Source organism: Alosa alosa, chromosome 4 (assembly GCF_017589495.1).
Source record: "Alosa alosa isolate M-15738 ecotype Scorff River chromosome 4, AALO_Geno_1.1, whole genome shotgun sequence".
In the NCBI taxonomy this organism is placed as follows: domain Eukaryota; kingdom Metazoa; phylum Chordata; class Actinopteri; order Clupeiformes; family Clupeidae; genus Alosa; species Alosa alosa.
Window position 1 is genome coordinate 3674998 of NC_063192.1, and position 16909 is coordinate 3691906.

At 41.7% G+C, this 16909-nt stretch overlaps 1 long non-coding RNA gene across 1 annotated transcript; it reads right to left on the minus strand.

Moving 5' to 3' along the window:
- Window positions 1-2541: 2541 nt before the first annotated feature.
- On the minus strand, window positions 2542-15984 carry LOC125293791. Its single transcript, XR_007193429.1, has 4 exons — window positions 15905-15984; window positions 5975-6124; window positions 2885-2973; window positions 2542-2677 (listed from the first exon to the last, which is right to left on the minus strand). It is a non-coding gene; the product is annotated as an uncharacterized LOC125293791 (long non-coding RNA).
- Window positions 15985-16909: the final 925 nt, after the last annotated feature.

Genomic DNA, 16909 nt, shown 5'->3' on the forward strand with positions numbered 1-16909 from the left:
TTGTCTTTAGTAGCATTTGCAGATTTGTGTTAAAATGTTCAAACAGAACGCATCACTGTATCCTGTATGATTCACTGAATATTCTGTCACCCAACGCCAGGAGACAGTTTCATTGGTTCCAGCTTATTTTTAAGTGCATATATCTTAGTTATCCACTCTACCTGCAACAACATTTAATACTGCCACCAAACAAACTATAGTTTGAGGCACAATCAATATCTATCATTTACAGTACCACATATCTCCAAAGCGGCGAGGCGTTCATTTAAATACAAGGCTCCCTTTGACTGGAATAGCCTGCCTGGGGCCTTAAGATCAATTACATCTTTGAGTCGCTTTAAGACATCTTTTTCCACATATCTGAAAGCAAGTGACCATTTGTAATTGTTTTCATTAATGCTTTTTTGTGTGTCTGTCTGATCTGTCAATATGCTCTGTTATAGATGTGAGAATACGTGTCTATATTTTTGTATATGTGTATGTATGTACTGTGCGCATGCATATATGTGTCTCTGTATGTATATATGTGGATCTGTAGATGTATGCTTGTTGTATATTTGTGTATATGTATGTATTATTAGGGAATGGGAGCTGTTGGGTTGGGGCTGTTGGGTTGGGGGTGGGGGAAGGGGGCTGTATGTGAGTGAATGTGTATGTTGTATTGTACTGTACTGTAGTATCTTGTCCTTGTCCAGTCCTATCGAGGACCCTCTCGAAAATGAGATGCCACATCTCAAGAGGCATTCCTCTTTAAATAAATAAATAAAAATAAATAAGATGGGCTATGTCTCGTATCGTAGTTAGTAGAAGTAGGCCTAGTAGTTCCTGGGTTTGTTTGACAGCGTTAACCTTTACTGTTTTTTCTTCTGACCTAGTCGGAGAACGTAGGGGAGCTCCAGCTCCAGGGCCGAAGTTATCTGTAACTTCGGGACTATAACTCCCTCCCCTCTATTTGAAAGTGGTTAGTAAATGAACGAGGATTTCGGTTTTATCTGCGGATTTATTTTTTGCATTATTTTGAATATGACTCACTTCAGTCTCAACAGTCTATTTTCTCCACACGCATCTCAGTTCCAACACACATATCCCCTCTCACTTTCTCTCCCCAACCCTGCGCACGGGGCTCTCTGAGCTGCACCATTACAACAATAGCTTACCCCAAACATCTACATTTAATGTTTTGTTAAGTGTAAGCTTGTAATTATCACGTAGATATGCCCCCAATACACACAGCACATTGTCACATGAGGAAGCTTCCCAACACACATATTGCACACTGCCCTCTCCCCACATTCACACAGCACACTATCCCATCTCCCCCTGTCATCCCCCAACACACACACCAAGACCCCTGGCAGTTGGGTTAGCCCTTGAGCCGTGGATCTGCCCAAGTTTCTTCCTTAGTAAGGGAGTTTTTCCCTTGCCCCTGTTGCTCTTGGGTGCTCCTTGTTGGTGTCCCCCCATAAATGCACAAATAGGGGCCCACCAGACACTGGTGCACTGCATTCTTACTTCCAGTAACTATATGCATGTGACTATAAACTTCCTTGTATCCTTGTATCCTTATATCCTTGTAAACTACCGTGATTAATTTAAGTTCCCGCAACAGTGATCAATTTGTGCCCCCCTTGGAAAAATGAAATGCCGTCCGTTTGCCGCTGGGTCTGCCTCCACAGGTGTGTGTGTGTGTGTGTGTGTGTGTGTACCTGATGCAGTGGGCAGCAGTGAGGACCCAGTCAGCAGAGATGAGGGTTCCTCCACAGGTGTGCTACAAGTTTTTTTTGTTATTGTTGCTTTATAAACAACATTTGTGGACTTCAATCAGTGTGTTAATGTCTCTATCATGATTTCTGACATCTGTCGTGTGTTTTGTTCTTTTGGTATCCCAGTTACTTTTAACTTTGTGTAAAATGTTTCATCCTTAGTCCGTTTGAGCAGATATACTAAAACAAATGTCAGGCACTGATTGACCATGGCGTGGGCTTTGGTATTTGCTGCTGAAACGTCTACTTTCATCATGAGTGTGTTTGTTTTTGGTTAGTGTCTGGGAAGACCTTCAAATGCTAATTTTGTGTTTTTCATTTTGTTTAACAGACGTGAGTGTGTGTGAGTGTGCGCTGATCGCCTAGGTAGGCCATGTGCGTAACCCAGGTGTTTTCTGCTGCAGGATTTCTCAGCAGCCCAGTCAGACCATGTCACCCTATCAAGACCTGGGGCCGGTTTCACTAAATGAGACTTTGACTATGGCTTATTGTTAGATAGTCAGACTTCATATAGACATAAATTAAACCCTTGCACAAAGCAGTTTAGCTATTGACTATCTGAAGTAGCACTGCATTTCTTACTTCCAGTAACTATATGCATGTGACTATAAACTTCCTTGTATCCTTGTATCCTTATATCCTTGTAAACTACCGTGATTAATTTAAGTTCCCGCAACAGTGATCAATTTGTGCCCCCCTTGGAAAAATGAAATGCCGTCCGTTTGCCGCTGGGTCTGCCTCCACAGGTGTGTGTGTGTGTGTGTGTGTGTGTGTGTGTGTGTGTGTGTGTGTGTGTGTGTGTGTGTGTGTGTGTACCTGATGCAGTGGGCAGCAGTGAGGACCCAGTCAGCAGAGATGAGGGTTCCTCCACAGGTGTGGTACCAGTTGCCATTTCTGGTGTATTGCAGAGAGATCTGAGAGAGAGAAAGAGATGGAGAGAGGAAGAGATTGAGAGAGGGAGAGAAAGAACATAATGAAAATGATTAGAAAGAAAAAATTATGTATGATGGTGTGTGTGTGTCTGTGTGTGTGAATCTGTGTTTGTATGTGTGTGTGTGTGTGTTTCTGTGTCTGTATGTATGAAGAGTGTGTGTGTGTGTGTGTGTGAGATGTTCCTGTACCTGCCAGGGCCAGCTGTGGGCTCTGGCATCCACTCCTCCCACCACCCTCGTCACCACAGGGGGGAATGTGGGCAGCCCACAACCGTAGGCTACACACGCACACACACACACACACACACACACACACACACACACACACACATTAATACACATCACACATCATACATACAGACACCACACACACACACATACACACGCGCACACACAAACACATTAAAACACATCACACACACACACACACACACAAACACATTAATACACATCACACACACACACACACACACACACACATCAAACACACTGTAGAATATTTTTAAAATTGTTGACATCATGTTCAGAACAGCAGTGAATAGCTTGTACTAGATGAATGATAAGCAACACACATTGTTTCAGAGCTCAGGGATTCAGCAGATGGTTTTATTTAAGTGTATGAAGCTAGCCAAGTTTTCCTGGAGTCTTTACAGACATTGTATCAGACCCAAACACTGTGTGTGTGTGTGGACCTTACCTTCCGTCAAAAGAGCTGCGAGAAACACTAACTTCAGCATGGTACAGACACACTCCTGAAGAGTCTAAAACCGATCCTGTGTGTGAGTCCGGTTCTACACACAGTGTCCACTCACACAGCTTTCACGCCGGCAAGTGGAATATTAACCCCCTCTGAGGACACCTAGAACACCTGCTGAAGGCAAAGCCTTTCCCACTACACGTCTCTGAAAAACATCCTAACAGTTTATACGTTTGATATTGTAGCCCCACAAGTTTACGAACAATTTATACGTTTGATATTGTAGCCCCACATATATACTAACAGTTTATATGTTTGATACTGTAGCCCCACATATATACTAACAGTTTATATGTTTGATATTGTAGTCCCACAAATGTACTCGTATCATAGTTTATATTCCACTGAACCACTCACTTTGAAGTGGTCATATTTGTACATTTTATGGATTGTTATTGTTGTCGTCATTGTTCAGTGGAGCTGGAGGTTTTTATTTCTTTCTGTTCCTTCTTTGTTTTCTCTCTCTGAGAAGCTCAAACATGGCATTTGTCTGAAAACTGCAACCTACTTCACAGCTTTGTTATAACTCAGTTGGGTCGCTATTTCATACTGCTACAAGTTTTTTTTGTTATTGTTGCTTTATAAACAACATTTGTGGACTTCAATCAGTGTGTTAATGTCTCTATCATGATTTCTGACATCTGTCGTGTGTTTTGTTCTTTTGGTATCCCAGTTACTTTTAACTTTGTGTAAAATGTTTCATCCTTAGTCCGTTTGAGCAGATATACTAAAACAAATGTCAGGCACTGATTGACCATGGCGTGGGCTTTGGTATTTGCTGCTGAAACGTCTACTTTCATCATGAGTGTGTTTGTTTTTGGTTAGTGTCTGGGAAGACCTTCAAATGCTAATTTTGTGTTTTTCATTTTGTTTAACAGACGTGAGTGTGTGTGAGTGTGCGCTGATCGCCTAGGTAGGCCATGTGCGTAACCCAGGTGTTTTCTGCTGCAGGATTTCTCAGCAGCCCAGTCAGACCATGTCACCCTATCAAGACCTGGGGCCGGTTTCACTAAATGAGACTTTGACTATGGCTTATTGTTAGATAGTCAGACTTCATATAGACATAAATTAAACCCTTGCACAAAGCAGTTTAGCTATTGACTATCTGAAGTAGCACTATGGTTCAATAAATTCTGGGTATCATAATGTAAGACTAAGTAGGTAAGTAAGACTCAAAAATATGGCCGCCTAAGTAACCATTAACTAACCCCTGGCCCCTCCATTATGCGGTCCAGATAAGAGCCTGCCCTGCTCCTGAGTGTCCCCTTAAACAGGTCAGAGACAGGGTTCAGAACTTTGGCACTTTATTTGCACTTCACTGTAGCACTTTACTGCTGACATTATCAAAGCAATACAGGTGTGGACTGCCAGGTGGTGGTGGAGTGTACTGGGTGGAACATTCCGATACCGGTGCTAAATCGATACTTTTAAAACGGTGCCTGAACCGGTACTTTGTTTTTAAAATGTTTTAAATTAAAATGGTCTAAAGCATGAATTGCTTTTTTTTTTAATTGATAAGACACATTTGAACATGAAATTGAACTGTTATATTCAATTTACTATCAATATCTCATTGCTCCTACGAATAATACATTTAAATGTTAAAACGGCTTCCCATGCATGCACACACAATGGTGAGCTCTGCTTTCAAGTTTACTCAGTGTAGGCGGTTTGCCATAATGTATGTTAAAACCGCTTGCCATAAAACTGCCAGGTCATGGACAATGGCATTTGCAAGCAAATCTAACATGGACTCTATTTTCCAGTTGCTTCAAGAAATTTAATGTCTTAACCCATAACACGCAGTAGTTTTGAACATGTTAGGCTACATGTCGGTGTTGAAGTGTTTAGATTCCCAGCGCTAGCCTAGTAGGCATTTTAACAGCAACTATGGCTATGCGCTAACACCAGTCAGCTGAGTTTAATTAGCGATAACGTACGGAGATGGTTTCGTAGCCTCTTTGACAGCTTGGTGACATCAGGTATGTAACCTACATATTTATGTTTTTGCCAGCTAACTTTTAACATGATCTTCATATTCATTGTGATGCTAGATTTTGACAGGAGCTTGCGATAAAGTAAGCTACTTGGGCTCACGCAAGCTGTCAAACACTGTCCACTTGCCTATGTGGTGCACCCCTCTGGTTTATACATCCAGTGTTTATCATATGTTAGCTAACTGTATCTGGATGTGTTTGTGTTGCTATCAGAGCAAGACGTTAGAGATGGCGTGGACATGCAGTGATGCCCTCGTATAAAAAAGTATATATTAAAAAAAAAAAAAAAATGCTATTTAAGCACCGAAATGAGGCAACGAAATCCACGTTGTTATTCGATGCAGTTACTACCGTTTGTGTCGGCACCGGTGCCATATTAGAACCGTGTTTCGGTGCCCAACCCTACTCATAGTGTGTGTGTGTGTGTGTGTGTGTTTGTCTTCATATTTACATTGTTGATCCAGGGCACGTATGTGCTGCCCCTGGTGTGTGTGTGTGTGTCCGTGTCCGTGTGTCCATACTTACATTGTTGATCCAGGACACGTATGCGCTGACCCTAGTGAACACGGAGGGTCTTTGCACCTGGTTACAGGAAGGAGCGCCGAAGCTCACGATTCCGTGCACCTCCCAGATTCCGTCTGAGTTCTGACAGTTCAGGGGGCCACCGGAATCTCCCTGGAGACACATCAGCCAATAATGTGGGACATATTACCACTGCCCGTATACACACTGTCTCTCAAACTGTTAGGGCAGTGGTTTTCAAAGTGGGGGCCGGGGCCCCCTGGGAGGCCGCGAGGGGGTGCCAGGGGGGCCTCAGCTAGTTGGAAGGAAAAATAAAAGTAACAAATAAATACATTTGAAAATGTTTAAATATACCTATTACTATGAGGGTTGTTATACAAATGCCATTATAATAATTGCAAGCATGAAACTTCAGAGTATTACCTTTCATTTGAGGCCAAGATTATGCTTATGTGGGGCAGGCTTGTGCACAATTCAGAATTTAATTGAGAATGACTCCTAAATTCCAATTCAATTCTTGAATTTGAATTGAATTTGAATTAAGGTCAAAAACAGGATGTAGAATTACAATTCGAATTTGAATTAAAGGAAGTAGAATTGAAATTCAATGAAATTCGAAGAAATTCATATACATAATTTAAGGGTAGTGTTTTACAATGAACCTTCACAGTATTTGTCAGATATGATAGCATTAAACACACAACTTGTAACTTAAACAGTAACAAATTATATTTCCACACATAATAGTTTTACTTACTTAAAATGTTATAGTAAGTAGAATTCAAGTTTTGTCTTTTGTTGAGATTACTTGCGTAAAATGAGTGTTACTTCATTTTGAGGTAGAAAAGTAATCAGTCAAGTACCGGTAAACTATACTTGAATTGCTGAAGTTTGTGCTACACTGTAAAATTAGTTTATAATCTTAGTTAACCTGTTCAGAAAAGCATGCAAACTGATTGTCTATGCAATTCCCATTCCAGATTTGTCTGTAATGTCAAGTTGCGCAAACGAATGCTCACTTAGTGTAGTGCACTTACAGTACAGTACACAGAATTGCTATTTCAACTAACTTGGTCATTACAATTACAAGTAAAGTATACTGTATGTTTATTTAACACAAAAGGTGTATTGAAGTTGTGCTAACTAATGTCACAGTTCAGCTAACTGATATGACAAAAATGCATTTCCATAATACCACAGACCCGGCCTAAATATTGTTTAAGGGATCACATATTAATCTTTCCTGAAATTCAATCTTAAAGGCACAATGTGTCTTTTTTGTGACTTTTTGAAGTGTAATGCATTCACAAATCAACTATACATATCAATAGAATGTGAAGAAATAACACTACTGATATTTTCTAATCGAAGAATATGCATTGCATTGCAGAGATCTCCAGAATTAGCGTGCTAACCGACTAGCCCCGGGTCGTCCAGTCTTGCAATACCAGTTTATGTCTGAGGTGGCGACAAGGAGTAAAATACCGGCCAAACCGTCTTCAGTGCAGCCCAGAGCAGTCGAGAAAGAGACAACGCAATTACGCACTCCCCTCCCCCACTGAGTTCAAGTTCTACAGTGAAGTGTAACTGCGAGAATGGCCGAAAGTTCTTGGAAGAGACCTCCATCGCCTCCAGCTAAAAAACCTCGATCTGAGGCGAAAAGAATATCAGATAGGAAGCGAGCAAAAACACGAGTTAATCTAGGGAGTGCTTTCCACCGATGGAGACAGCTGTTGGATAGCAAGGAGATGCAGTTCGATTCTGAACTTGCGACATTTCTTCTTGACTGGTAAGTAAACATCTGTTAAACATAATTCATAATTTTGATTAAGCAAAGGAGATATTGTAGAATTAGCTCTCGAGTCACTAGGTTATGTTTGTCAGCTGTAGATAGCGGTAAATTGACTTTGTTCGACCGCCATTGCTAACGTTAATGTTACCAACCTAGCGATAGCGTCCTTGCTGCATACGCTAAGCAGTTTGCCAAATACTATTATTTGTACATGACCAAGTTTTGTGTCCTACACAATACATTGAGTATAATGTTCCAATATGCGATAAATACATTTTGATATTGGTGAATGTTCACTGGCTTGTGGTCTTGCTAACGAATGATGTTGGCAGCATAAGGATACTAAATTACAACTAATGCTAGCTCTAAAAAATTAGGATAACTTTCAGCTACGTTAGAATACTATCCTCTATCTCCGGTAACGTTATACGTTGCTTAGATTGTGTTGGGCCTGTTGATCATAACCTACCCCTTTGATAGTGTGTACTGTTTAGTTGATTGGTAGCCACATCTAGTGATCGTTCGACTAGTCCACTCAACTGGCATGAGGAGATTGGTTGGAACAGTCGATAACGTTGTATAAATGTTCTCTGCCTAGATTTAGTTTCCCACTTGCATGGCAGTTGCAAGTATGCGGTCATGGTGGTAACTTGGTCATAGTAAATGCGTTCTTTCTTTGCTGTGGTTTGTATGATGATCGTGCGATTATGTGTGTTTAATTATTTCACTATGGCAATGAAGTAGCCTAATAAGTGTCAATAAATGGTTGACATGCTCACATTATTGGGATGAGAAGAGCCCAGTTTAAACAGATGTAATCACCTCTGGTCATTTCTCAACACTTTTCCAAGGTATGAGGGACCACAAACCTCTACGCCCATGAAGAAACCTGTGCTGCCAACAGATATTGGTGTATCCAGCATAAGTTCAAGTGATTCAGATAAGTAAGTATGACAATTTTCATAAAAAAAATACATGTTTTGCCCTCTATGGAACAGAATGTCTAGACCAGTGCAGTTATACTACCATGATGTCTACATTGTATGCATGCATTGCCTTTATGTTTTGTCAATGTTCTCTCTATTATTGATAGTTACAGGCCACCAACAAAGACAGGCAAGGAGAAGGTCAAAGATGCACAGGAATTGGCCAGGCTCGAGTGCAGGTACATGTAAATCAATAGCCAAGGGGTTTCAATGACATGATGAACTTACTAAGTTGCTTTAAAGTTCTGATGCATTTCATGATCCCCTGCTGAGACTTTCCTTTTGAATTATATACCCCTAGTCTAAGTGAAATGAGCATTGGTGGGGAAGAAACCGTTGTTGATGAAGGCATCATCAATGACTGGCGGAACAGCACGTGATTCATTTGCCTTATTTGAAGCTTGACTGCACTGCTACCTGTACATCACAAAACTTGTCCAGTCCAACAGTGCCAAGTGAAATGTCAGACAGGAGCAAAGTGTCACCGCTATCCACCATTCGAAGTACACATCAAGAGCAGAGCCACAGCAAGTGTTTTAGAATGGGTAAGTACCATGATGTCATTTACATATTCGTTATGTTAACATTTGTAATCACTATCTTGCCAATAAAAGATGTTTTGTTGGTGCTGTGCATGCTTGTTGGACAGCTAAATGATGGTGACATGTATGTGTCCCTAATCTTTGTAATGTTTATCTATAACTTTCTTTGCTTTTTAGGTCTGTGCTGATGGACATGTTGTATGGCGTTGGTTTTCGCAACCTGCCATGAAATATGGAATGTTGGCAGGGGATTTTATGCTGTCAGCAAACATATTGATCTCTGGCAATAACTACTCCAAAATCGCCCTGCTGTTCAAGTTTATGAACATGGGTATGGTTGGACGGAACACATATTTCACTATTCAAGACGTATACTGCATCGACACCATCAAAAAGTTTTGGATGGAGAAGAGGGCCGAATTGATAGTGGGCCTACAAAACAAAGATGTGGTTATCCTTGGTAACACATGTTTCTCATATTTATGAAGTTGTATGGTTTCCAAAGGTTATGTTTGTTGTCTTATGCTATGCACTGTTTTCCCTAGCTGATGGGAGGTGTGACACACCGGGCCACTCCATTGTTGCACCTACACAACAATGGAGAATGACTCCAAAAAGATCATAAATGTTGTGACCGTTGAAAAGGAGACAGACTGATCTCCTTTCTGCAATCATGGAAAAGCAGGCGTTCATCCTGACAGTGGATCAGCTGATCAAGGAGGTGAAGCTGGTAGAAGTGTGCACCGATGCCCACTGTCAAATCAGTGCCCTAATGGGTAAGTTTGTTTTCATTTGCGAGCCTGTTGTTGTCATGAGACATAGTTGTTGTCGTAGTTGGACGTCTGAATGTACACATTTTCTTTTAGATCCTGTGAAAGGAAAGTATAAGGACCATGGTATCCACCACAGTCTGGACATGTGGCATGGGGCCAAGAACTTGTCCAAAAAGATGTCTGAAGTAAGTGTTCAGTAGTGATAAAGCCTCGATTCTATGTTTTATAATTGTTCTGTGATTAAACTTTAATTAATGTTTGCATTTAGGCAGCACTGGTTAAAGACCAAACGGTTTTGCTCCACTGGCTCAAGGACATCATAAGCGACTTCTGGTGGTGCTGCAAGACAGCTGACTCGTATGAGGAATTCTTGGTTAGTTGTGCATTGTTCTGGCTTTGTTTCCTTTTTCTACATTATTGCATTAAGGAACTAATTAGGTCTTTGTCTGTTATACACCCTTTTTTCTTGTAATTTTTAGCAACTTTGGATTGGGGTTGTCCACCACGTCTGCAACGAGCATGAGTGGGCAATGGGAGGGTGCAAACATGGCCCCCTACCGGCAGACACTGATAAGACGTGGATTAAGAGGGACTCTAAAGCGCACAAAGCCCTTGTTGAGATCATCCTAAGGAAGCGGTGGCTAAAAGATGTGCACAAGTTCTTGCGTTTCAGGTAGGTGTGTGTGTGTGTGTGTGTGTGTGTGTGTCCTATGATGAATTGTACAACACAGATCAACTGCGGAGCTTGAGTCCTTCCAAAATCATATTTTAAATGTATGCGAGTAAGCAACAGGCCTTCACTCCCTTTGTCTATCAAGCTCGTGTCCTACTGGCAGCCCTGGATTACAATTTCCACTGTGACCGTGCGAAAAAGACAAAGGCAGATGGCACTCAGATGTATGTGTTATGACAACTACAGTATTCATTTCTAGAAATCACCACAACTGCTTTTCTCTTATGGTAACACAAAGCACACTAATCTTATTCCAGGTACCACAGGGTCTACAAAAAGCATGCCAAGCATAATGGCGTCTACGCGTTGAGGACTCCAAAGTCCTACAACTACATTGGGGAGCTGCAGACTTCTGTGGTACAGTGTCGGCTAGAGAGTACCGGAATGCCTAAGAGGGCCAAAGTGTACCAGGCCCCCTCAAAACACAAAGCAAAATAGCATCACCATTTCCCTTTTGAAGCTCTTCAAACATGTCTTATCACAATATACCCATGTGTGTGTTCGTATCTGTTTTCACAGGATCAGAATTCCAGTCCAGTCCTCCCCTATGAAGGTGTAACAATTACATTGCTGTTGCCCAACAGGTAGGAAAATGTAATGTCATCTAATTTCAGTAATGTGGCAAAATGCTTAGCTAATGGCTGGGTAGTAAGTTGTTTCCTGCTGCAGAGGTTCCTAAAAAGTTGGTCAAGCAAACCCTGCTCCCCAGACAGATGCCAGTCTTGCTGTTTCATAAGCTGTTTGTAATATTTAGAGGAATCTAGTTATCTTTGTAAGTAGAAACAGTGACTAGTGACACAGTAGCTTTATGTTTAAGAACTAATTCCAGCCGTTTTCAATCACAATGGGGTCCCAACCCTCAGATTAAGAGGTCCTGTCCTGCTCTAATTTGTTCATGTTCTTTCATTCAGATTGGTGTGTCAACAGGTTGAAATTTCTGCTGCAGATCGCCTCTTCATTTCCTGTGGCTCACCAACATGAAGCCTGACTCGTTAGCCCAACTTCTTGCTGTTAAAGACTGCTAAGGACTATCCATGTGCCCAGCTGCTTCCCTCCTGCCTCATGTGTATATAGTCCAAAAGTTACATATCTACTCATGTTGTTGCACTTGGCAGATGTAAAGTTCCTGTCTTGTAGTTTTATAATAAATACCAAGAATCAGGATTGGTGAAACATTTGTTGTGCCTGAAAGTGTTCTTTGATCAAGATTGGTATACTAACATCATGCTTTTCTCTCCTGTTCCTGACTTCTTAGTGATACATTGGTGAAATGAGCTGTTCACAGAAGTTGCTCCCAGTAAAGTCCCGAAAAATTTTATTTTGTAATATGACTAACAATTAAGTGTACATACCATTAAGATAATTAGGTACAAATACAAAAACAGAATGTATATAGCCAAAAAGAAACTATTTGTTGTTAAAGAGTCGTTTAAACTAATGTAATTTTATGTGGTAGCTTTGGCTCTTTGACATTTGTGCCCATAGTTTTAAATATGAACTCATAGCCTATTGGGATTGTAGGGTAGGCTATGCTAAAAGAGATATGCATAACCAGAGGCACTATGCATTAATCCAGTTTTTAGTCTTTTGCTCCCCTTAGTGTAGCTAAACCCCCTCACAAGGCATCACACTTTGCAAACTGCATTTAGGTACAAATAATTAGGTACAAATACAAAATGTAGCTAATACAGCTAAAAGCCAGGCTGAAAACCTGTGTACTGTCCCTGGGGATCAGGGAATCATGAATGCGCCACACACAGCAACTGGGAATGACTAGACGGTTTCCTGCCCCAAGGGACCCATGCTGCCAATAGACATAGGGTGTGTAGGCAGCGTATCTGTATTCCCTGTGGTCTGCCCCTAGCTCTCTGGTCCGTCCAAGAACAGTAACATCCTCTCTATACTGCCTATGAATACGGAGGTAGCCTTCGTCCAGGCAGTATTGCTGGAAATGGGGAAGGTTGCTGATGCAATTGGCAGGTATCTGCCCACAACACCGTCTCTCTCTGTCCGTGGGCATATCTCTGCAATTTCCACAACTACACCAAGTAACTCCTGGCAGTCCAGCTGATGGCGGGGGACCCTGTCTATTTTGGTGCATGGCAAGGGCATCAAACACCACCCCTGGCTGCCTTTCCAGGAGGCTGGTGGTGAGACACCTTAGGTCAGACATGTTCAGATGCTGTATTATGTTCTGAAAGGTGCAAAGGAAAAGATGAACATACCATTTTAGTCATAATGCAGGTATTCTTTGTCACATGAAATGTAGCCACTGTGCCCTAAGAATGGGAAGTTGTAGTTCTATTGTTAGTTGTAGAGGATGATTGCGTAAGGGATAACATTCCGTGAGGCAGTCATGATCGTGGCATATCTCCCGACAAAGTGATGCAGCGCTGCCCGTGGCCTGCCGAGGGGCCGACCTCTAATAGTAAACAGAATGATTGGCTGTAACCACTGACTACATAGAGCATTTTAGTTACTGGCTACGTAGCAAGAACACCTGTGTTGCTGCCAGCCTCTCACGGTGACTGTTCTCCAAACGCCTCTGCTGGTCGGCGCGCTCTCTGGCTGCTCTGACAGCTCGAGCCGTCCCTGTACTGTTCGCTCCACGTCTGGGACTGACACCCTTTTCTTCTTTGCCTGGACCTTACGTTTGCCCACCCTTGTGCAGGGGGGATGTAATCTTCGTCGTCAGTCTAACAGCACCCGAAAAAAATACCTTATTACTATTTTCAGTTTTATCCATCTATACAATCACTACTACAAGCAGGCTAGGCCTAGCCTTTGCTAACACTAGCTTGCCAAATGCCGCTAGCAAATTTGTATTTATTTCTCAAATTTCTCATTACCAACAATACCAGTGTGAAAAGCAAAACGTTAATAAAAACTGTTATATGTAGTGATGTTTACAGGGTCGGGTAAGGGTGAGCCGCTTGAAGAAGACATTTTCCGGATTTAGGAGTTTTTTCCCTAGGCGGAGATCATAGACAGTAGCGAAAACAGTAGCGAAGACGGAGACGGGGGAGGGAGGGGCTGAGGAGGAGAGGAGGGCGTGGGCAACGTGCGTTTCGTCGTTTCTACCACTAGCAAATCATTGTTGCTGCTGCCCCCAACTGGTTTGGCGTGTGGAGTGTGAATGAAATAAAACGAAATCCTGACGGAGCGTGGATATTATACAATAACAAAGTGACAGTGACACTAAAGGCTATATATAGTGTTGTTGTGTAATTGATATGTGATTTATATTGATACATCACCCCATCAATGACTATCCAAAACAGACCAAACCTGTGAGTAGAACTAGTGCTGACAGTTATAGACAGACACAGATCTGTAGCTGGAAACCATACATACAGGTACCCTGTCTCTGCTAAGTTACTGAGGCTAAATGTGAGCTTGATTAGGATTTTTATGGGTGCTCTCCTTGCAAACTTATGTTGCTATTAAACATGGTGGTGTTAGTGGCTGTCCATTACATGCACTCTCCTCTCTGGTCTGGATATTAATATCAACCCCAATGCCTTTACAACATCATGGATACACTGAAATGCCAAAATCAGGCCTTTGAATGAAGTGGTAAAACAAAGTCCTGACTCACTGTGGACATCAAAGATTAGAGGGTTCCCTGAACCGCTGGACAAACCCCCTTCATTGTGCAGTACTTTCAGAGTGTAGTAAAACAAAATACCAATGTAACATGTTGCTGAAGTTCTACCCACAGCATTAGAGTGTTTTGGATAGTCATCCACATAAATTACACACCAACAGTATATATATTTGTATATTTGTCACTGTCGCTTGTAATTTAAGATTGAATTTCAGTAAGGATTAATATGTGATATCTTTACAAATATGTGGGCCATGGCATTCTGGAAGTGCAGAATGTAACATCAGTTAGCACACCTTGTGTTTACACAATATACTTGTAATGACCTAGTTAGGTTAAATAGGAATTCTCCTTAGTGTAAGTGTACTACACAAAGTAAGCATTTGTTTGCACAACTTGGAATTCCTATCCCAGATTAGTCTGTAATTTCAAGGCAATCGGTTTGCATGTTTTACAGGGTAAGTAAGGTTAACTAACTTCACAGTGTAGCAAAAACCTCTGCACTAACAGAAACGTGAGGTCGTGGGTTTGCCAAAGACTAATTGCAAAAGATGCATCCTACATCATATGTTGTCGTTTTGTATTCGAAATTGGGCTTTTCACAATCCAACGATATATCCAAAGTGCAAACTAGTTGGTGATGGTATATGGAAACTGGCAGTATGCATGCTACACGGAATTCTAACCGGTGCATGGCCTAATAATCAGGCAAGATATAACCCACGATCGCCATGGTCTCGTTATCAATTCGTGTTTGTGATAATAATGGCAGCAACAATAAAACCATCTTGATCTTCATCATTTTTGACAGATCAGCAGCCTCTGGATGGTCATATGCATAGTTAGCCTACCTTTAGTTTGCATTTACATTTTAAACACTGAATCTACTGTCTTTACTGCCGGGAGAGAAAAAAATCCTGTATTCTTTTCTGTAGCCTAATATTCTTTTCTCGAAGTCAACTAGCCTGCTTTGCAACGTCTCTCCTCAGCGAAGTCACGCCACTTTCACTTCTATAGCTAGACTATAACGTTTAATCTATGGATAGCTATATTCAAAGCTATCCATAACCTTTTTTGCTATTTGCCTATTTGACAACAAATATAATGACAAACTGCAATTTGTAGGCCTATATTAACAAAAAGCAAGGGGTGCTGCAGCACCCTCAGCACCCACCTTCCCGTTGAACAGAGACTTCATTGATAGTGATAAATGGCATACTTGATGTTATGAGGACCCATTTGTCCAGGGTACCAGCACCACAAGGGTACCTCCACAGTTGTTTGTGTGTGTGTGTGTGTGTGTGTGTGTGTGTGTGTGAGAGAGTGTGAGTGTGAGTGTGAGTGTGAGTGAGTGAGTGAGAGAGAGAGAGAGAATGTGTGTAGAAGTTACATACTTCATGCAGTGGACAGCAGTAATGGCCCAGTCAGGGGAGATGAGGGTGCCTCCACAGGTGTTTGTGTGTGTGTGTGTGTGTGTGTATATGTGTTTAAGTTACTTACTTGATGCAGTGGGCAGCAGTAAGGACCCAGTCAGGGGAGATGAGGGTTCCTCCACAGGAGGGGAACCAGATACCATCCATCTGGTGCTGAAGATAAGCCTGAGGCAGGGACAGACCTGTTAGTCATGTCCCAAACTAGGCTAATGCATTAACAATTAGATATTATCATATACACTCTATGCTAACTCTGGTGCTGAACAGAGACAGAGACAGGACCGCTAAATTCAGGCGAGTGTAGCTATGCTCAGGTGTGTTCAGGTGAGTTCAGCTATACTCAGGTGTGTTCAGTTGAGTTCAGCTAAGCTCAGCTTTGCTCAGGTGAGCTCAGGTGTCTCACCTGCCAGGGCCAGCTGTTAGGTGTGGCCTCCTGCCCGCCCACCACACGGCTCACAGTAGGGGGGACGGCCGGCTTCCCACAGGAATAGTCCAAGGCTGAACACACACACACACACACACACACACACAAAATGCATACACACCAGGTTCATAAAACATGTACACTATCAATTCCTCTTATTTCATGCATTGCTCTAGTCAGATGGTGTTTAAAATGCATAATGCAGATGCATAACTTACAGCTTGACCTGTTTCAGCCTTCTGGATGAGAGTTAGCCAAAAGCAACCCAATCAGACAGACAGACAGGCAATCAAGCAGACAGACATATAGAGGGACAGCAGCTTCACATAAGAGAACTTCTGATGGCAAATTTGAGGAAAAGTTGGTAAACCACCATTCTTACCTAATTTGAGGATGCTGATTCAGAATATTTTGTTTACCAAGCTCAATTCTGAGTTCTAAGCCACATAATCAGCATTTTAACATAAAATAGTGATTATTTTTGCTTATTTTTCCCTAAATTGGGTTAATTTCAAAAGTAATCATTAAAACCAAATAAAAGTGTTCTCTAAATACATGTTTGAGCATTAAAGAAGCCATACTATAGTTTATTAACATATTTAATGGGAACATGGTTACAGTTAACATGTAATAAACTCGGAAATTCTA